The sequence below is a fragment of the Aquarana catesbeiana genome, linkage group LG11 (genome assembly GCF_042186555.1).
Source record: "Aquarana catesbeiana isolate 2022-GZ linkage group LG11, ASM4218655v1, whole genome shotgun sequence".
Classification (NCBI taxonomy): Eukaryota; Metazoa; Chordata; class Amphibia; order Anura; family Ranidae; genus Aquarana; species Aquarana catesbeiana.
The window spans coordinates 233,330,376-233,353,561 of record NC_133334.1 but is presented as its reverse complement, the minus strand read 5'-3'; the positions used below and the strand labels follow the sequence as shown (position 1 = coordinate 233,353,561).

Genomic DNA, 23,186 nt, shown 5'->3' with positions numbered 1-23,186 from the left:
ATATATATATAAAAAAGGGGGGCGTGGTCTGGACATGGCTGAGTAGAGACATGTTTGAGTGAAGCTCCCGACCTTCTCCTATCTCACCCAGCTAGTATAGCTCCTTTGACTGCATAATGCTCTCTTCTAAGAAACATACGTCAAAGAAGAACAAAAAGACCAACAAACCGACTCCTTCAGTCTCGGCACAGGGGGAAATACTGAGGCTATTTCAACATCTGCAGTCGGGATCTCCGGAACTCAAGATGGTGACAGCACATGCCTCCCATTCTTCAAGCCCTATGCACAACATTCAACTAAACTCACCTACAAGATCTCAAAGCCCGGAGATCTTTTCCAACTTTCCGCCATCCCTATCGACTGATCCATGGATGTCGCCGCAGCCACCCCAGATGAGGAATTGAGGGCCATTCTTCAGGCCTTACCAACGAAGGCTGACATTGAAACCCTGATAGGTCGTGTGGAGGCGGCGCACCGCAAAGAGCTCCACGCGGTCAAACAGGAGGTACATTCCTTGTCCGATAGACTCACGGCGGGAGAGACCTCTATGTTGGTGATCGACCGTAGAGTCACGGCACTTGAAGCACAACACGGGTCCCAGGCTGAGATGTCGCTGGGTTTACAATTGCACATGGAAGAAATGGAGGACAGGAGTCGCAGGAATAATCTGCGACTCCGCGGCCTCCCTGAGGCAACGGGGCCGGCGGATTTAGCAGACACTGTGGCTGACATTTTCCGGAGGGTGGCGGGCGACCAAATACAAGGTCGTCTGAAGTTTGATCGCATACATAGGGCACTGGGTCCCAGATCGGAGGATCCCGCCAGACCCCAGGACGTCATTTTCTGGCTTAACCATTATGCCCATAAAGACATTATCGCACGTAAGGCATGGGAAACACAAGACCTGGAGCTAGACGGAGCGGCACTTACAATCCTACCAGATATCTCCAGGGCAACGCTTCAATGCCGGGCGCTTTTGAAACCTCTCCTGGATTTGGCACGGAGACACAATGCTACCTACCGGTGGGGCTTCCCCCTATCGGTTACTTTTCGGAAAGATCAGCGCTCCTTCACGCTCCGCTCACCAGACTCGCTGCCTGCTCTGTTCGATTTCTTGACAGCAGAGCCGATCGATGTCCCGAACTGGTTGGGCTTCATACCGAGATTTCAGAGTCATAGAAACAACTCCACACCAAGCGGCGGATTGCCTCCGAGACCTCTGAGGAATAGGCGAGGCTCCCGTGCAGTATCTCCTGAGGACATTCAGGAAGCATGAGTATCTTTTCCCTTCACACATACCCGCCATAGCACCCTTTTTTTTTTTTTTTTGGTTTCTCTTCCACTGCCTAGTTTTTTCGTAGTGAGCTCCTGCTCCCGGGATCCAAAGTTTAGGAGGATCTCCTTCCACGGATCCCTTTGTTCCCGCCTGTGCCTCAGCTGGACTCGACTGGAATTCCCTTCTGGCTATGAGTGAGAGCATTTTTGCCCCCCCGGGGATCCCTGGTTTCCCCCTGATGCCTGACATGCTATGGGGTTTCACCTACATGCGGTCTTGATGTGGATCGCCCATTTAGACACTGGTTTTGGAACAAGCCATCCCCCCCCCGAGCAACCGGGTTTTTTACACCTTGTACTGCCCAGCTGGCATAATGGTTAGTCGGTCCCCCACCCCCGATGCAAACATCATTTAAATTTGGACTGACAGCGCCCAAACTCTTCCCCCGGTACATCCCTGACTTACGACGGGCATCTTGCTTTCTATTTTGTGGGAATACAATAACTTGACCAATACGCTGGACACTTATCTTTCTGTCTATGGTCGGAATGATTTCGGAGGTGGGAATAGTGAAACTTCAGAGGAGACACAAAACAAATCACTGTTATCCGGAGGACAATTGTGGATGCCGGACCACCTACATGCCCTGAGAAGGTTGACTCTCTCCTGGTACAGTCGCTAGAACTCATATTGAATATGGTGTAGACAACGGTCATATATTACTAATGGTGTTAGAAACTATGATGTTTATTTTTGTGGCTAAACACTAGTCTTCCCAAAAGATGAAGAGACAAGCTGAGGTTACTGTTTAATCTACTACATAGATCCGTAGTATTACTTCCTATCATTCCATAATGTGGGGTGTCTACTCGGAGGGACATATGTGCTGTAACACTTTACTGGTATTCTGGGTAAAGCATGGGGAGACCGGCAAGGCGATATGTTAATACCCAACTTAGAAGAGGACATAAGGTTATTTGCGTACCTTTCGCCAGACTGGGCGATCATTGGCAAGGGCCATACGACAGTGAGAAGAGAGGTTCCGGTTTAGTCTAGATAGATCCCAAGCAGGGGCCATCTACGGGAGGGGGCTCTGTTGTATGTAGGGGAGTAGGGGAGAAGAGCCTGAAGGATATCCTAATGTAGGGGGGGTGGGCATCCCTTAAGAGAGGTAGATGGGATGAGTAGGAAGCACCGGGAACACCCCTTATCCCTTATCCAGATGTGCTAGAGGAGTTCCTCGGCAGCAGGTTCGGGCACGGAGATGTATTGAGGACAGGAGTAGTAGTGGGAGAGTAAGTTACAGGGTGTTACAGATTGGCTAGGAAAATGTTAATGGTTTCCTTTACTTGTATTTGGGATCCCTCAGTGATAGTTCTTGATTTAATGTTTTATGTTCTATGTCATCACTGTTCATTTTATATTCATTTTGCTTCTATAATTACTTCCCAGTTCCTACTTGGGTGGGTGGGAGAGTCGGGACCTTTCTCTTCCAGTCGCGATCTAACTTCTCCCCCAACTAGGCCCACATGCATCCCCAGGGCTCTTTTGGGTGGTGACGTGTATATTCAAGTCATTACTTGTTACCTTAGTAGATTCAGGTCTTTGAGTTGTGACCTATTCTGTACTACCGTCCTCACATAGGGGGCGAGACTCACTCTCTCTCCCCTTCTGGGTGGACCTTCTCTTTCTAATCTTCCTCAGTATCCACTTCTTCTTTCTACTCCCCTCTTCCACTCCCTCCTTTTTTCCCTTCCCTACCCCGTTGGCAGCCAGGGCGATGGATTCCATAAAAGTAGTCTCGCTCAACTTGAAGGGCTTAAATATACCAGAAAAGAGACGGATGCTCTTAACTGACCTCCGGAACTCCCGGGCAGATGTTGCCTTTATCCAGGAAACCCATTTTAAGCACGATAAGTTCCCGTTGCTTAAAAATAGATTCTTCCCGGTGGCATATCACTCAACGAACCCCGCAGCCAAAACTAAGGGAGTATCTATATTAATTTCGAGTAGACTTCCATGGCAGTGCCAAGCAACGCTCAAAGACCCGGAAGGACGTTTCGTGTTCTTAAGAGGGCTAGTCGGCGACACCCCACTCACATTGGCGTCGATTTACGCCCCTAATGAACATCAGGACACCTTTATCACAAGCATTTTAGACAAACTGGGGGAGTTTACGGCTGGCCAGCTGATCCTAGGTGGGGACTTTAATATCCCCCTTATCCCATCCTCGGATACGTCCTCTGGACACTTCTCAGTACCTCCGACACATAGAAAGTGCATAGCTAACTCCCTACATAAAGCGCAATTGGTTGACGTGTGGCGACTCCAACACTCGGGAGAGCGTGACTATACTTTCTATTCGCAAACCCACAAACTCTACTCCAGAATAGACTACTTTTTGATACCCCATAATCAACTACACTCGGTGGTAGACTCATCCATAGGCCTCATCACATGGTCAGACCATGCTCCTATCACCCTCACATACACTCTCACTGGGACATCCGCGTCTAGGTCAAGGGTCTGGCGACTGAACGAGAGTTTCCTCCAGATTCCCGAAGTTTTAGCTGACGCGACACAAACATACTTTCGGGAAAACGATCAACAGGAATGTGACCCCGGTGTTTTGTGGGAGGCCCATAAAGCAGTCCTTAGGGGCCTACTGATTAAACATGGAGCGCGCATAAAGAGGGAAAGAAATGAACAGTTGACAAAGCTCCTCGATGCCCTGTCTATTGTGGAAGCATGCCATAAACATGCCCCATCCCAGACCTCAGCGATAGAACCTGGGACGTTACGCAAACAAATTACAGACTTACTACATTATAAGGCCAAAGCAGCATTGCAACGCTGTCGACAAACCACTTACGAGTCCGGCGACAAATGTGGGAAGATTCTAGCCAGAGCAGTTCGGAAACAGAAACAAGCAGCCTACATCCTACACATAGTAGGGCCGGATTCCCATAAAGTTACACTGCCAGAACAGATATCAAATGTGTTTAGAGACTTCTATGACAAACTATATAACATACCACACAACCCAGCCTCCCAAACTGTTATGGACGATTACGTACAATCTTCTCAAATTCCCTCTCTCGCCACCGAAATAAGTGAGGAGCTAGATTCACCAATCACTCTAGAAGAACTCCAAAAACGCCATCAGCGCCATGAAACCAGGAAAAGCCCCGGGACCCGATGGGTACACCACCCAATATTACAAAACTTTCCTTCCCCTTTTGGGCCCACGTATGGTAGCATTTTTTAATAAAGTTGGAGCGGAGGCAACTTTTCCCAGAGACATGCTAAAGGCCCACATATCGCTTATCCCCAAAGAAGGTAAAGACCCGACTTCATGTGGGAGCTACAGACCCATATCCTTGCTGAACATTGACTTAAAATTGTTTTCCAAAATTCTAGCAACCCATTTGTCCCAACATCTCCAGTTATTAATTCACTTAGATCAGGTGGGCTTTATACCCACCAGAGAGGTTCGAGATAACACTATAAAAGTATTAAATCTCCTCTATACGGCGAACGCTAATGGCTCCCCATGTGTATTTTTAAGCACAGACGCTGAAAAAGCGTTTGATAGAGTCAATTGGAACTTCATGTTTACAGTACTTCGCCATATAGGCATAGGAGACAGGATGATTAGATGGATAAACAAGATATACTCCAATGCCACAGCGCAAGTGAAGGCGAATGGGATACTCTCGTCCCCTTTCCCCATCACAAATGGAACGAGACAGGGGTGTCCTCTGTCACCCCTTCTCTTCGCACTTTCCCTAGAGCCATTTTTATGTAAAATAAAACAACATCCAGACATTCAAGGGCTCCCCATGGGAGATACCCAATGCAAAATGTCAGCATATGCAGATGACCTACTCTTCTCACTATCTAACCCCACGATTTCTCTACCAAACCTCCTTAAAGAATTTGACACATATGGTGCTCTTTCAAATTTAAAAATCAACTTCACCAAATCGGCCGCTATGGGCATTGCAATCGCCCCCCTTCTCATGCAATCTATGCAAGCCAGCTTCCGTTTTAAATGGACGTCAGTGGCTCCAAAATACTTAGGTATGAATATTCCAATTGATATCAAACGCACATATGAATTGAACTTCCCCCCCATTCTGACTAAAGCTCGCTCCCTTTTAGAGAATTGGAACAGAGGTCTACATTCCTGGTTCGGCAGATGTAACCTCATAAAAATTTGCATTTTACCTAAATTTTTATATCTGCTTCAAGCTCTTCCAGTCCACATATCGCACTCATTCTTTAAACAAGTACATGCTCTATTTACCCGATTTATCTGGGCCAACAAAAAACCTTGCATACGTAGGACAATGCTTTCACTTCCCAAACAATATGGAGGCCTAGCGCTCCCAGATATCAGACAATACTTTCTGGCTACCCAGTTAGGTCGTATTCTTGACTGGAGACGCAACGCGAGGACTAAGCTCTGGGTTCGGATAGAACAAGCTCAAACTGACATACCATTGAAAAGTGCATTCTGGTGTTATGACCTCCTCCCCTCGGGATTGAAAACACACCCCCTATTGGGTACCACATTACGATACAGTAGTCAGGTGTCTATTCAATACTCCCTTACCTCGAGCAACTCTCCTTTATATCCGATCCTGGGAAACCCAAATTTTGCGCCGGGCATCCATTCCATTGAATTTGACTCCCTGCGAAGATCGGGCTTTGACCATGCTGCCAAATTTGTGACGGATGGACGTTGGCTGACGCTACCAGAATTAACGAATGCGACAGGCATGTACCAACTTCCTTTTTGGAAAGCGGTGAAAGTGCATCACTTCTTACATTCAATCCCTAACCCTCAAGACTTCTCCCGACAACTGACGACCTTTGAAGAGTACTGCACAGGTAATGAACCATTAGCGAAGACTCTCTCCAAAATGTACATGCTACTCAACACGCCCTCTACACAACCACATCTACCCTGTCTAGTTAGATGGGAAAGGGACCTTAACCGCAATTTTTCGGAGATACAAAAACAAAAGATCATCAACTGTGCACCAAAATACAGGAGACGAACTATAAAATTCTAACAAGATAGTACCTCACCCCCTCCAGATTACATAAATGTTTTCCGGCCACCTCAGATCGATGCTGCCGATGTGGGGAGGGAGAGGGTTCAATGCTTCACATCTTTTGGTCCTAACCTACAGAATTTCTGGAAGGAGGTTCGTCGCATTACTCAGAAATTTACTGATTATGTGATCCCTGACGATGTGGCGTTCTTCCTCCTGCACCTCTCAACAATCCTGATTAAAAGATATAAAAAATCTCTGATACGTCACTTACTGAATGCCGCCAAGGCATGTATACCACTTCATTGGAAGCAACAGTGCCCACCAACCATTGCGGAATGGCTCCGCAAGGTGGAAGAACTGAACAAAATGGAAGACCTCGTCCTCACAGCGCAACATAAACGTGAGAAATACTCAGACACCTGGACGATCTGGAATATTTTTATTTACTCAGAAGGAGTCTCTCTCCTGGGTTCATAGCTTATTATGCCAATATTCCGGAACATAGATTGTTTCTTTAGGCCTACCCTCGCTCTGGCATATCCCCCCCCCCTCCGCCTCTTTTCCTCCCTTTCTTTCTCCCACTTTCCTTTTCTAGACCTCCTTTTCATCCCTTTTGTTTCTCTAAACAGTTCTTTTTTTATGGAAAAAGGGAAAAGGCAGGGTAGAGGCCCATTGGCGTCAGGACGCACATGGAATAAATGTTATATATTACTCCATAGGTTATTTACTACCTTCTCCTGTGTATTTTAAGGTTCGGTATATCACAATTACCTATACTTTTTCACAATGTTTGTGGTGTATGTAATATGTACTGTATTGTCTAAATGTCTGTTATATTGGGACCTCTCCCTCCGTTACAGTTGAATAAAGCTCATATTTGAAAAAAAAAAAAAACTTGGGTAGTTGTCATTCTTGTAAAGACAGTCTTAATGCATTGTATCGATATTATACATATACAATTTTTCTGTTGTCAATAGACATCAAACAGATGACAAGAAAATAAATTCCCAGAGCACTATGGGTTATCTAAAGAGGCAGGCAGCACAGCAGACAAAGCCTGAATTTGGGAAGATTTGTGTGACTGAATCCTCAGAGGGGAGCCGTAGAAAGAAGGAGGAGACATGGCTGTAAATGTAGGCCTGCTAAAAGGAGATGTTTCAATACACTGCATAGCAGGCCGCTGTTGTAGAAGCCTTTTCCTCAGAGGATGGACACCAAGCAAATAGAAGAAGGTCATTACTCTTTACTCTGTGGGCCATTCCACTCCTGAGGGCTCAGGAGGAGCTGGTAGTACCAAGAGGATTATAAAGGTAAAAGGAGGATACTAAGGTCGAAAAATAAAGAACGAAAGCCAACGGAAACTGCCATGAAAATCAGAATAGATGGGAATGATCTGTGACCCTCAATGAAGTGCTCGTGAAGTGCTAACTGAGCAAGAAAAAAGATGGGAGGCCGAAACAAAGAGGAATAGGCCAAGAAATAGACTGACTCACCAAGGAAATAAATGCGTGAATATCTCAATTTCCTCTGAAATATGCAAACAAGGAGAAGGATCATTCCTACACATCCAACAAAACCCATAGGTAGTGATGGTAACAACCGCCTCAGCTCAGACTCCATCCAGGCCTTGCCCACCCTGACATGTTTTGCCCTGTCCACTGGACTCAGCCTTGGAGGACCTCTATGACACAGCCCGGTGGGCAGGCGAAACGAGTTGGGGGGGCATGGCCTGGATGGAGTCTGGTCTGAGGCTGCTCTGACCATCGCTTACTATAAATTTTGTTGGATGTGCGGCAACTAAAATGATCCTTCTTCTTGTTTGCATTCACTGAGCTGAGACAAGCCCAGTGGCGTCACTAGGTTTGGTGTCACCTGGTGCGTAAAATCATGGTGTAACCCCCCCCCCTTATCAGACCAGCTCAGGGTTGGCGGTTCAGCTACTGTACATATATATATTATAGCTGTGTCCAGCAGCACCCCCGTTATCATACCAGCTCAGTTACTATGTGTATATTATATCTAAAATAGATATGTCCAGCTGCACCCCCATCCCCCCCCCACCATTTAGAAGACCAGGTCAGGTTGGGCAGCTCAGCTACTAAATATATATATATATATTAGCTGTGTTCAGCTGCACCCCCATCCTCCCACCTTCCAACCCTCCCATTAGTAGACCAGCTTAGGGTGGGCAGCCCAGCTACTATATATACATATATATTATAGCTGTGTTCAGCAACATCCCCTTCCTGGGGCGCGCACGCTCGCCGCCGGCGACCCGTTCCCGCTATGATTGGACCTGGTCTCCGTCGTTCCCAAGGCGGACAGAACGGCAGTTTGCCTATGTAAACCAGGCAGATCGCCGTTGTGTGACAGGAGAAGACAGAGATCCTGTGTTTCTGCTAAGCAGGAACACGGATCTCCGTCTTCTTACAGTACAAGCCCCCCCCCCCCACAGTTAGCAAGCACTCCCTAGGAACAAATGTAACCCTTTGATTGCCCCCTGATGTTAACCCCTTCCCTGCCAGTGTAATTAGTACAGTGACAGTGCATATTGTTTAGAACGGATCACTGTATTGGTGTCACAGGTCCCCAAAAAAGTGTCACTTAGTGTCTGATTTGTCCGCCTCAATATCACAGTCATTATAAGAATATGTAAAAAAAAAAAATCTAATTTCTTCATCAGTTTAAGCCAATATGTATTCTGCTACATATTTTTGGTAATACAAATCTCAATAAATGTGTATTGATCGGTTTGCGAAAAAGTTATAACGTCTACAAACTATGGGATAGATTTATGGAATTTTTATTGATTGTTTTATTGATTTTTCTTTTTAGTAATGGTGGCGATCAGCGACTTATAGCGGTATAAGTTGCTGATTGCCGCCATTACTAAAAAGAAAAATCAATAAATCAATCAATAAAAATTGCATAAATATATCCCATAGTTTGTAGACATTATAACTTTTTCGCAAACCAATCACTACACATTTATTGGGATTTGTATTACCAAAAATTTGTAGCAGAATACATATTGGCCTAAACTGATGAAGAAATTAGATTTTTTACATTTTTTTTATTGGATGTGTTTTATAGCGGAAAGTAAAAAAAATAGTGTTTTTTGTTTGGTTTATAGTGCAAAAAATAAAAAACCACAGAGGTGATCAAATACCACCAAAAGAAAGTTCTATTTGTGGGAAAAAAGGACATCAATTTTGTTTGGGTACAGCGTCGCACGACCGCGCAATTGTCAGTTAAAATAACGCAGTGCTGTATCGCAAAAAATGGCCTGGTTATGAAGGGGGGGTTAAAACCTTCCGGAGCTGAAGAGGTTAATGTAGTTCAGGATTCTAGTGCTAAGAGATCATTCGTAATGCGCCGCATGTGAAGATGGTGGCAGCCGCGCCCTGTTTATAATAATTACAGCAGAGATGAAGCGAGCGCATTATAGCGAGTGACGCCGTTCGCTGGGAATTCAGAGGCGGCGGGGAGAGGAGATTGCGCAGCAGAAGGGTGTTCAGATTTAATGATGAGAACAGCAGATGGCAAAAGACAACAGAAACGTTCTCTGTACGCCGGGTCACTCGCAGGCGAGCTCGTCACATCTCCGACTGCGCGTTCTCATTGTGCAATGTTATGTGTGCGCGGCGCTTACGGAATTATCCTGCGAGGGCGGCGCGCTCGCACCCCTCACAACTGTTGCATTGTGTCTTTTCTTCCCTTTCTGATTGTGATGTTGGAGAATCAGCCGGGATATGTTTGAATCCGAGGGGAAAAAAAAAACACAACAAAATGACAAACTGCGCTATTTATAACTAGCTATGGAGGATTACATGGGGGGGGGACCTCAGGATATCAAACTCCCCCAGAACCTGGACTTGCCAGCAACAGGGGAGCTAATAAAACCCACTCCTAGTATATTAAAGTGATATATATACAGTATATATATAAACTATATATATATAAAACTTACATTAAAATGCCCATCAATGCAGCCTTATCTGTCCATCTGCAGCCTTTTCAGTGTCAGTGCAGCCTTGTCAGTGCAGCTTTGTCAGTGCAGCCTTGTCAGTGCAGCTTTGCTCCAGTGCAGCTTTGCCCCAGTGCAGCCTTGTCAGTGCAGCCTTGCCTCAGTGCATCTTTGCCCCAGTGCAGCCTTGTCAGTGCAGCCTTGCCTCAGTGCATCTTTGCCCCAGTGCAGCCTTGTCAGTGCAGCCTTGCCTCAGTGCAGCTTTGTTAGTGCAGGTTTGCCCCAGTCCAGCCATGTCAGTGCAGCTTTGTGCACTTGGTGTAGATTCAAAAAATGGCGCAGAGACTGCAGGGAGCCGAGATACACATACCCAGTGTTCTTGGCTTTTACGGCGCCGCCGTCACGCCCAGTCCCGCCCCTGGACCTGTGTTATGTCCATCATAGGGCGGGACTGGGCGTGACTGTGAGCGGTGCTGAAAAAAGCCGAGAACACTCGGGTATGTGTATCTCGGCTCCCTGCAGTCTCGGTGCCGCGATCGCTCCGATGACACAGAAATCGCCGGGGATCGGCCTATAACACGCACCCACGATTTTCCCCTGATTTTCAGGGGAAAAAAGTGCGTGTTATATGCCGATAAATAAAGTGATATACCCGTATTTATTGGCGTATAACATGCACTGATTGTGAGCGGAGGAGCGAGCCGCCGAGATACACATAACCGAGTGTACTCGGCTAGGCTCGGCTCGGCTCACAGTCACGCCCAGTCCCGCCCCTATGATGGACATAACACAGGGACTGGGCGTGACTGTGAGTGGAGCCGAGCCTAGCCGAGGACACTCGGCTATGTGTATCTCGGCGGCACTCGGCTCCGATCACAGTCACACCCAGTCCCGCCATTGGACCTGTGTTATGTCCATCACAGGGCGGGACTGCGAGAGGAGCCGAGAGCCCCCGAGCGCCGCCGAGATACACAGGACATCTGGCTCTGTATCTCGGCTGCGCCATTTTTAAACTGGAAGGCTGCAATAACAATGCTGCAATGACACTGACAAAGCTGCAATGACAAGGCTACACTGACAAGGCTGCAATGACACTGACAAGGCTGCAATGACACTGACAAGGCTGCAATGACACTAGACAAGGCTGCAGATGGACACTGATAAGGCTGCATTGATGGGCATTTAAATGTAAGTTTTTTTCCTTAAAATTCACTCCTAAACTTGGGGTGCGTGTTATATGCCGATAAATGCGGTATATCAGTAACTTAGGGCATGTTCGCTCCACAAAAACGCACTACAGATCTGTTCCGGATGCGTTTCTGCACGCGTGTTCTTAATGAGTTTTTACAAAAAGCAAAGGTTTTTTCCTCTTGTGGGACTTTAAAAGGCAGGGGTCTTCAAGCAGTAATTAATTCAAAAATATAAATTTATTACAAAAAGTTAAAACATGACAATAATAAAAGAGTTGGATGTTAGCAAACATGATGTGTATATAGATCTGATACAACAATACTAAAAAGGCACCACACACAGCTGTCCAAGCAATGGGCTGGGACAGAAAGCCCGACGCGTTTCAAGGTTGTAAGTAGTTAGACCTCTTCTTCAAGGGCTGATGGTGAAATGTGTATCTGAAATTTATCTGAAAGTATTTTATAAAAAATTCCAGAGTAAGCGGACATAACCGTTACAGAGCGATTTTAATGTTCGTATACATTAAACATGCAAAAAACCTAATTTAGCACATTTGGGGACACATAGGACCACCACCAGGACTGAACACAAAGGGCGTCCTACTACTGAGGAATATCACCGTGGGTTGAAAAGGCCACTTGCCCCTTGGTCATCTGAGAAAATGGTAATAAAAACTAGTAAATAAATAATTACATTTATCCCGTAAGGGATAAATTTATCTATTTATTTACTAGTTTTTATTACCATTTTCATATTCCCAATATTGTGCTAGACTTTAGCAGGTGCAGGCCTATATTAGGCTTGCTTTACTGCTATGTCTCCCTTTTTTCCTGTGGGGTTAAAGTGGTGTTCCGGCCGAAATTATACTTTTTAAATAAAAATCCCCCTATAATACACAAGCTTAATGTATTTTAGTAAAGTTAGTCTGTAAACTAAGGTCTGTTTTGTTAGTTTATAGCAGAAGTTTGTTATTTTATAAACTTACAGCAGACCGTGGCCATCTTAAGTGTGGGCATCTGAAGCCAGACTGTATTTCTTCCTGGATCTCATCCTTGCAGATCTCGCACATGCTCAGTGCAGCACAAGCAGTGTAATAGGTTTCAGGTCAGGTTTCCATAGCAACGGCAGTGTCAGAGGAAGTCGCTGCCCCTTCCCAGAAGGCATTGCAAACAGGAAATGCTGCGATGGGCCATGGCCAGGGAGGAGGAAGGGAAAAATGAATACAGCAGATATACAGTAGATGCTGAGAAAAAAGACAAAGAAATATCCAATTAGTTTACAGTGCACAGTTTAGTGAGGGATGCTGAAGAGTTGTAAAAGTAGGTGGAACTCCACTTTTAACTACCACGTTTTCTCCCCCTCCCCACACTTTTTTTTCTCAGATCTTTCTCGGTCTTTTATTCATTTTGCAAAAGATGAAGAAACCCAGTGGGGATTAAATACCACCAAAAGAAAGCTCTATTTGTGTGAAAAAAATGATAAAAGTCTCATATGGGTAGAGTGTTGCATGACTGCGCAATTGTGGTGTCCACCATATGCAGCCACTTGTGCCCGTCATACGCAGCCACTTGTGTCCATCATATGTAGCCACCTGTGCCCGTCAAATGCAGCCACTGTGCCCACCATATGCAGCCACTGTGTCCACCATATGCAGCCATTTGTGCCCATCAAATGCAGCCAGGCACGTCCCCCAGCTCGGCTGTCACTTCACTAAACCCCCCCCCCGCGTGGCCGGTCTGGCGGCACTTACCGACTGACGGGGCTTCCTCTTCTGTAGCGGCGGCTGTGGCTCCTGTGTCCGCTTGGCTCCTCGGGCTTCTTCCGTCGTGCCTCTTTTTCCGCCAAAGCGTTAGGTATCCAATAGGAGTGCCTAATGCTTTGGCCAATTGGGAGACAGGTCTCACTGACCTGCCTGCTGATTGGCAGGGAGGAACGTTGTGTGGCATAGCAAATTAATTTTCGCTATTTTCACATTAACGGTGGGATCGGGACACAGTGCTCCGCGCCCCGAGCCCACCCTATTTTGAAGCCTATTAGAGCCTCTGGCTCTAATCACATGCTTCAAAATACACATCCCCGCCTATCCCCGCCATAGTAATTCATGTGTCTGCCACTGGGCTTTGATCTCTGTCAAGTGCTGGGGGCTGGATCGCCTCCGCTGCTTTTCCTCCAATCAGGGGCCAAAGAAGCTGAGTGCGAGTTTACCTGTTGCCCTCACACTGGAGACATGTACACCATCAACATGGCGTCCCAGGACAGTGGGTACCGGGTCCACCGAGGGCAGAGCGCATGACCCTGCTTTGGGGTCACTGGTAGCTTAGAGAGGAGGAGATGGCCCCAGGGTTGGCCAAAATTGGAAGAGCTGGTCCTTGGGTGGTTGGAGGAGGAGAGGGTGCCACCCTTCTTCCCGGAGGACGGGGACACCCTTCTCTCCCCCCAGAGGACGGGGACACCCGGGTTAGTGAAGGGGGTTACTGAAGTGAAAGCCGAGCGACGCGCCTGGCTGCATATGGTGGGCACAGTGGCTGCATGTGATGGACAGAGTGGCTGCATTTGATGGGTAGAAATGGCTGCATATGATGGGCACAAGTGGCTGCATTTGTTTGGTACAAGTGGCTGCATTTGATTGGTACAAGTGGCTGCATAGGACGGGCACAAATTGCTGCATATGATGGGCACAAGTGGCTGCGTACGACAGGCACAAGTGGCTGCATATGGTGGGCACAGTGGCTGCATATGATGGGCACAGTGGCTGCATTTGATGGGCACAAGTGGCTGCATATGACGGACACAAATGGCTGCATATGATGGGCACAACTGGCTGCGTACGATGGGCACAAGTGGCCGCATATGGTGGGCACAGTGGCTGCGTTTGATGGGCACAGTGGTAGATGGGCACAGTTGCGTTTGATCGGCAAAGTGGCAGATGGGCACAGTTGCAGCGTTTGATGGGCACAGTTGCAGCGATTGATGGGCACAGTGGCAGCGATTGATGGGCACAGTGGCAGCGTTTGATGGGCACAGTGGCAGCGTTTGATGGGCACAGTTGCAGTGTTTGATGGGCACAGTGGCAGATGAGCACAGTTGCAGCAATTGATGGGCACAGTGGCAGATGGGCACAGTTGCAGCGTTTGATGACAGAACAATGTCATACCTCCCAACATTTGAACTTCAGAATGAGGGACACTGGAGGAGGGAAAAGATCTGCGGTGCGCACAGTATGCTGCGGTAAAGTACGGGCATGACCAAGTGCTTAGCAGTGGGAGGGGCTCAAGGGATGTGGTTAAAAAGAACACAGGTTTCCTTGTACCTATAAAATATGCTTTGATTGCTTTGTCTTTGTCCTTAAAATAGTCAGGGACTGCATAGCAATAAGCAACTGTTGAGACAATGAGAAGTATATAATGTACAATATTGTGTATATATAGTACAAGAGTGTGTAATGTACAGAATGCAGGGGTCAGGAGTGTGTAATGTACAGAATGCAGGGGTCAGGAGTGTGTAATGTACAGAATGCAGGGGCCAGGAGTGTGTAATGTACAGAATGCAGGGGCCAGGAGTGTGTAATGTACAGAATGCAGGGGCCAGGAGTGTGTAATGTACAGAATGCAGGGGTCAGGAGTGTGTAATGTACAGAATGCAGGGGTCAGGAGTGTGTAATGTACAGAATGCAGGGGTCAGGAGTGTGTAATGTACAGAATGCAGGGGACAGGAGTGTGTAATGTACAGAATGCAGGGGACAGGAGTGTGTAATGTACAGAATGCAGGGGTCAGGAGTGTGTAATGTACAGAATGCAGGGGACAGGAGTGTGTAATGTACAGAATGCAGGGGACAGGAGTGTGTAATGTACAGAATGCAGGGGTCAGGATTGTGTAATGTACAGAATGCAGGGGACAGGAGTGTGTAATGTACAGAATGCAGGGGACATGAGTGTGTAATGTACAGAATGCAGGGGTCAGGAGTGTGTAATGTACAGAATGCAGGGGACAGGAGTGTGTAATATACAGAATCCAGGGGTCAGGAGTGTGTAATGTACAGAATCCAGGGGTCAGGAGTGTGTAATGTACAGAATGCAGGGGCCAGGAGTGTGTAATGTACAGAATGCAGGGGCCAGGAGTGTGTAATGTACAGAATGCAGGGGACAGGAGTGTGTAATGTACAGAATCCAGGGGTCAGGAGTGTGTAATGTACAGAATGCAGGGGCCAGGAGTGTGTAATGTACATAATGCAGGGGTCAGGAGTGTGTAATGTACAGAATGCAGGGGTCAGGAGTGTGTAATGTACAGAATGCAGGGGACAGGAGTGTGTAATGTACAGAATCCAGGGGTCAGGAGTGTGTAATGTACAGAATGCAGGGGACAGGAGTGTGTAATGTACAGAATCCAGGGGTCAGGAGTGTGTAATGTACAGAATGCAGGGGCCAGGAGTGTGTAATGTACAGAATGCAGGGGTCAGGAGTGTGTAATGTACAGAATGCAGGGGACAGGAATGTGTAATGTACAGAATGCAGGGGACAGGAGTGTGTAATGTACAGAATGCAGGGGACAGGAATGTGTAATGTACAGAATGCAGGGGACAGGAGTGTGTAATGTACAGAATGCAGGGGTCAGGATTGTGTAATGTACAGAATACAGGGGACAGGAGTGTGTAATGTACAGAATTCAGGGGTCAGGAGTGTGTAATGTACAGAATGCAGGGGACATGAGTGTGTAATGTACAGAATGCAGGGGTCAGGAATGTGTAATGTACAGAATGCAGGGGACAGGAGTGTGTAATGTACAGAATCCAGGGAACAGGAGTATGTAATATATGGAATGCAGGGGGCGGCAAAAAAAGGAAAGAAAGGAGAGCGCACTGACCTAGTGCATTACCACTGATAGCATTTATTAAAGAAAGTTAAAACAGCAAATGGATACTCAAAAATGAGCGTAAAATCAGGCATGAACAATAACTGCAAGTGCACAGTAGCAAACATCAAACAACCGGGACCGGACATCAGGTGGATGAGGCAATGGCTGACACATTTCGGGGAAGAACCCCTTTCTTCAGAGCCTAAGCGGGTTGACAGCGGGTTGTTCATGCCTGATTTTACGCTCGTTTGTGAGTATCCATTTGCTGTTTTAACTTTCTTTAAGGCTCCATTCACACTAGTGCGTTTTTTGATGCATTTTGCAGAAATGCACGGGAATTTTTTAACATGGGTTCCTATGGAACATGTTCACATCAATGCCTTTTTGTTTCTCTGCATTTTTGGAAAGGGTCGGGGACTTTTTTTCATGCAAAAAGCAGCGTTTTGCATGTAATGGATTTCAATGGACAAGCATCAAAAACGCAAGTGCACCGTTTTTGCAGCGTTTTTGCAGCGTTTTTGATGCGTTTTTGCCGTTTTTTTTTTTTTTTCAATTTTTAAAAAATTTTTTTTTTAGATTGTAAAAAAAACTGTAAAAAAAAAAAACGCAAAACACGGCAAAAACGCCGCAAAAACGCTGCTCAAAAACGTGGCAAGCATGAAAAAAAAAACTCCAAAAACGCTCAAAAGCAACATGCATAGGTGTGAATCGAGCCTTATAAATGTTATCAGTGGTAATGCACTAGGTTGTGCGCCCTCCTTTCTTTCCTTTTTTTATAGTCCATGAATACCCCTTATTCTAAGGAAGGCGGCAAGACGGCAGATACCACTGAAGCATTCGGTCTTACCACACATTGAAGAACTAGCTACCTGAGCACAGGAGAGATTTTTTAGTTTTATGCAGGGGGCGGCTCCATATATTCCCTTAATCCCATCCCGACTCCATCCACCACCCCGATCCAATCCTGGCTCCATTCATCCCTAATCCCATCCCAACTCTATCCATTCCCTTTATCTCATCCTGGCTCCATCCATCCCCCGAACCCATCCTGGCTCAATCCATCCCACATACCATCCTGATCCCATCCTGACTCCAACCATCCCCCGATCCCATCCCGGCTCTATCCATCACCCGATCCCATTCCGGCTCCATCCTTCCCTTGATCCCATCCCAGCTGCATCCTTCTTGTCCCCCTTCCTCATCCCATCCCCACCCTTTTTGTCCCCCTCATCCCATCCCAGCTCCATCCTTCTTGGCTCCCCCCCTCATCCCATCCTTATTGTCCCCCCCCCATCCCATCCCAGCTCCATCCTTCTTGCCCCCCCCCCATCCTTCTTGTCTCCTCCCTCATCCCATCTCCATCCTTCTTGTCCCCCTCATCCCAGCTTCTTCTTTCTTATCCCCCCCTCATCCCAGCTCCATCCTTCTTGGCCCCCCTCATCCCATCCCAGCTCCATCCTTCTTGTCCTCCTCTCATCCCAGCTCCATCCTTCTTGCCCCCCTCATCTCATCCCAGCTCCATCCTTCTTGTCCCCCCCATCTCATCCCAGCTCCATCCTTCTTGTCCCCCCCCCATCCCATCTCCATCCTTCTTGTCCCCCCCTCATCCCATCCCAGCTCCATCCTTCTTGCCCCCCCTCATCCCATCCCAGCTCCATCCTTCTTGTCCCCCCCCCCTCATCCCATCCCAGCTCCATCCTTCTTGTCCCCCCCTCATCCCATCCCAGCTCCATCCTTCTTGTCCCCCCTCATCCCATCCCAGCTCCATCCTTCTTGTCCTCCTCTCATCCCAGCTCCATCCTTCTTGTCCCCCCCTCATCCCATCCCAGCTCCATCCTTCTTGCCCCCCCTCATCTCATCCCAATCCTTCTTGTCCTTCCCCTCATCCCATCCCAGCTCCATCCTTCTTGCCCCCCCTCATCTCATCCCAATCCTTCTTGTCCCCCCCTCATCCCATCCCAGCTCCATCCTTCTTGTCCCCCCCTCATCCCATCCCAGCTCCATCCTTCTTGCCCCCCCTCATCCCATCCCAGCTCCATCCTTCTTGCCCCCCTCATCTCATCCCAGCTCCATCCTTCTTGTCCCCCCCATCTCATCCCAGCTCCATCCTTCTTGCCCCCCCCCCCTCATCCCATCCCCATCCTTCTTGTCCCCCCCTCATCCCATCCCAGCTCCATCCTTCTTGCCCCCCCTCATCCCAGCTCCATCCTTCTTGCCCCCCCTCATCCCAGCTCCATCCTTCTTGTCCCCCCTCATCTCATCCCAGCTCCATCCTTCTTGCCCCCCCTCATCCCATCCCAGCTCCATCCTTCTTGCCCCCCTCATCCCATCCCAGCTCCATCCTTCTTGCCCCCCTCATCTCATCCCAGCTCCATCCTTCTTGTCCCCCCCATCTCATCCCAGCTCCATCCTTCTTGTCCCCCCCCCCTCATCCCATCCCAGCTCCATCCTTCTTGTCCCCCCCTCATCCCATCCCAGCTCCATCCTTCTTGTCCCCCCCTCATCCCATCCCAGCTCCATTCTTCTTGCCCCCCCTCATCCCATCCCAGCTCCATCCTTCTCCCCCATGCCTCCCTCCTCTGCAAGTCTCACAGAAATGGTCACAGACCTGGCAGAAGAGAAGAGCACATTCAGCTGCAGGGGCAGGGAGGTGCTGCTGGCGGGACTCGGGAAAGAGGACTCAGGCTGAGCGGAGAGAGAGGATATTCAGAGTAGGAGGGGGAGGGGCGGGGGGGCACACTGGCAGGACTGAGTCTATGCGGCTAAAATCCTACCTCAGATCAGCCGCGTTGTTTTGGCAGAGCGGTGTGCAGCTCCCCCCTCCTCCTCTCTGTACAGGAAAACATAGGAGGGGCGGGTTCAGTGCACTCCGCTCTGTGCTGTGTGCCCGGGAGAGATACCGGCTGCTATAACATGTATTGCTCGCGGCGTGCGGGAACCATGACAACCCGCACACACCACGGGCATTCCGGGACTCAGCACTGATTCGCGGGATTCCGGGAGAGGGACTGATTTCCGGGACGGTCCCGGCCAATCAGTGACGGTTGGGAGGTATGCCAAATGAGAGAAAAAAGAAAAAAAACACAGCGCTCAAAGGAGTGATAATAAGCTGCAGCTCAAATGTGCGATATCCACATTAATACAGAAAAAGGAGAAAAAGGAACTGCGCTGTACCCTAAAACCATATAAATGAACATATGTGTACAAACTAAAAATGGTGAAATACTTTGGCTAATTGAAATAGTACCTGGCTGTTATCACACTATGGATATCCATTTTTTATTCCCATGTCTATAATCCGGGGTTTGGTATTCCTCTAACCCAGTGGTTCTCAACCTTTCTAGTGCCGTGACCCCTTGATAAAATTTCCCAAGTTGTGGGGACCCCTAACAGTAAAATTATTTTTGTTGGTCGCGTTTGCTGGCACAGTGGGCACAGTGGTGACAATTGATGGGCACAGTGGCTGTGTTTGATGGCACAGTTGCGGCGTTTTAATGGGGTTTTTTTTTCAGATTTTTTTCAGTTTGTTTGCGCCCCCACCACTTATTTATATATAAACCTCCCGGTTGGTTCCTCAAAAGTGGTTATTCCGTGCCAGTGCTAGATACACAAAGTGTATAGCACCCAAACATGTATCTAGCACTGGCACGGAATAAACACTTTTGAGGAACCAACTGGGACATTTATATATATACGTTTATATATATATATATATATATATATATATATATATATATATAAATGTTAAGTAACATAATGAAAAAAATGTTATCTTGTCAGCTTCTCCTGTGTGTCTGACTTACCAGATGTCACAGTGACACAGGTGTTCTTCTTCAGGTGTTTCGTTGCCTCCCTCTTGGTACACTCATCCACAGCAAGCGGACTTCGGTGGGTGTAACAAGATGTCCGCTTGCCGACTTCTAAGTCTAAGCATTACTGTGGACGAGAGTACCAAGATGGCGGCGACGGAACATCACTTCCGTGCAGTCTCTCCTCTGCAGGAAGTGACATCTCGCTGGCCGAGACGGACAGACTCCGGCAGTAACTTCGGGTCCGTCTCGGCCAGCATCTCAGGCAGCATCTCGGCCAGCATCCGCGACCCCCTGGAGAATCGGCAATCGACCCCCCGGTTGAGAACCGCTGCTCTAACCTGCCTGCGGCTACGCCGCCAAGGGATGTTTTGATGATGGTCGGATATCCAGGTCCTCACTTCACCCAGTCCATCTGCTGCCTGGTACACACACAGAGTGCCGCTTCAGATCCCGGTCCATCTGGTTTCCAGCTCATTCGATCAAGCTTATTTAAGCTTATCATCTGGTAAGCGTGCACTTCAGGTGGTGGAGGATCATTATGTTGGGTGGTTTCCTATTTCCCCCTTTTGTACACCGATTCTTGTGAACAGCGATCAAAGGCTTCTTCTTACTACCTAGTTGACTATCTGTCCATTCATTTATGGACTTGGTGTTTTTCACTTTCCTACTTTTATGTTTTTTTCTGGTTTTTGGTTCACTTATAGTTTATAGTATTGGTGTATTTACATGTGATAACAGCCAGGTACTATTTCAATTAGCCAAAGTATTTCACCATTTTTAGTTTGTACACCAAATGAGAGAAGGCGAGGGAGGAGCTATCCCCTCTGCGGCTGTGTGGAGTACCTGTACCGGTGTCTACCCATGAGGCAAGGCATCCTAGTAGGAGAACGCACGGTGATGGAATTCCCGAGGAATCGATTGATTAATGGCAAGTCAATCAAGTGACACTTTGCAGAGCTGAGCAATCGATCCCAACCTCCACCACCTGTGCCTTTTACTGATCCTATCCCCCCACCACTGATCTCATCCCTATCCCTCCCCATCACCTCTGTTGTAGAAGTAATGGGGGGGATAGGGATGAGATCAGTGGTGGAGGGATAGGATCAGTAAGAGGCACAGGTGGTGGTGGGAGAGGATGGCACCACCACTGCCACCGCTACCACCCCCCTTCAAGTACCACCATAGCCACCTCCCCTCAAGTACCACCGCTGCCACCCCCCCAAGTACCACCGCTGCCACCCCCCCAAGTACCTCCGCTGCCACCCCCCAAGTATCTCCGCTTGCCACCCCACTCAAGTACCTCCACTGCTACCCCTCCCCCCCTAGTACCACTGCTGCCACCCCCCAAGTACCATCGCTGGCACCCCCCAAGTACCACCGCTGCCACCCTCCAAGTACCACCGCTGCCACCCCCCCAAGTACCACCGCTGCCACCCCCCAGTACCACCGCTGCCACCCCCCAAGTACCACCGCTGCCACCCCCCTCAAGTACCTCCACTGCTACCCCTCCCCCCCTAATACCACTGCTGCCACCCCCCAAGTACCACCGCTAGTGGGATGCCACCCCCCAAGTACTACCGCTGCCACCCCCCCAAGTACCACCACTGCCACCCCCCAAGTACCTCCGCTTGTCACCCCACTCAAGTACCTCCACTGCTACCCCTCCCCCCTAGTACCACTACTGCCACCCCCCAAGTACCATCGCTGCCACCCCCCCAAGTACCACCGCTGCCACACCCCCCCAAGTACCACCGCTGCCACCCCCCCAAGTACCTCCACTGCTACCCCTCCCCCCAAGTACCACCGCTGCCACCCCCCAAGTACCACCGCTGCCACCCCCCCAAGTACCACCGCTTGCCACCCCTCAAGTACCTCTGCTGCTATAGATAGCCTGATGAAGGAGCACACATGCTCCAAACCCGAAGCACCTGACCCCGTTCCTGGAAGTGAGGACATCAGCACTCTGTGGAGCATCATGGAGGGTTCCCCATCTGTGTCCCAGCCACCTGGAAGCGCCGAGTACCTACAGCAACTCTGGAGAGCCTCAGGACACAGGACCCAGGATAGAGGATACCTTCCATCGGCCCGTGACATCTCCACTACCCGGGAACATGCGGATGAACGGACACTATTGTTACAGTGCTGGATTTTATCTGCTCAAATGTGAGTGCTTTTAATCTCTTATAATAAATCATTGTATGACACACGCTGCACTTAGAGGGCGCCATCCTCTCTCCTTTTTGTTTTTGTTCCAGAGCCTCTTCTAGCTTGTTTTGGACTGGCGGCCTTCTATGCTCTCAGCACCTCATTATCCTCACATGGATTAATGCTTGGACTTGAACTGTAACACTCTACACTACTACCAAGCTTCCCTCTCCCCCCTACCCCCTCCCCCCAATTGTATCATGCTCTGCCCATTTTTACCTATTTTTAAAATAATTATTTACTTTTATATCATATGTATATATCCAAACTCTGAGTGCGCCATATTTACCCTTTTATTGTCTGTCTTGCCCGGGGGCCTATAATGCTCTTAAGATGGCACTGAGGAGGGGGAGATGAGCGGGGCTTTGTACCCCCGCATCATTGGACCCTGGGACAGGTAAGTGTCTGATTATTAAAAGTCCTATTAAAAGTCAGCAGCTGCAGTATTTGTAGCCGCTGGCTTAAAATGTCTTCTTTTTTTTTTTTTTTTTTAGTCGGAACTCCGCTTTAAAGTCAGAAGCATGTTGTCTGCGAATAAGTTCACCTTGTAATGTACTCCTGCGTATTGGATACCAGAAATGTTGGGGTTATCCCTGAGCGCTAAAGCCAAGGATTCGAGTGGCATAATAAATAGAATGGGGGATGGGGGACACCCCTGTTTTGTGCCTCAGTGAATCAAGGTGAACTTTCACATTTTAATGACTGCATCTGCAGACTGAACCATTGGATAGAAAGTGTTGTAACCCTAGGGCTAGGCTGTTCACTTTGCAAGGGAATTTTCCCTAGGGTTTAGTGAATGAAATGAAAGTTCACTTTGC

General features: G+C 48.2%; 1 long non-coding RNA gene across 2 annotated transcripts in view; it reads right to left on the bottom strand.

Annotated features, from left to right (window-relative positions):
- The window catches only part of LOC141112570 (uncharacterized), a 70,710-nt gene extending 51,350 nt beyond the window's left edge, over positions 1 to 19,360 (bottom strand). The window contains exons 1-3 of one of the 2 annotated variants that reach the window (XR_012236620.1): positions 19,126 to 19,360; positions 12,486 to 12,743; positions 11,718 to 11,948 (exon numbers count right to left, since the gene is read on the bottom strand). This is a non-coding gene — a long non-coding RNA (uncharacterized lncRNA). Of the gene's footprint in view, positions 1 to 11,717; positions 11,949 to 12,485; positions 12,744 to 19,125 lie in introns of those variants that run through there. The other variant, XR_012236621.1, reaches the window with a different exon arrangement.
- Positions 19,361 to 23,186: the final 3,826 nt, after the last annotated feature.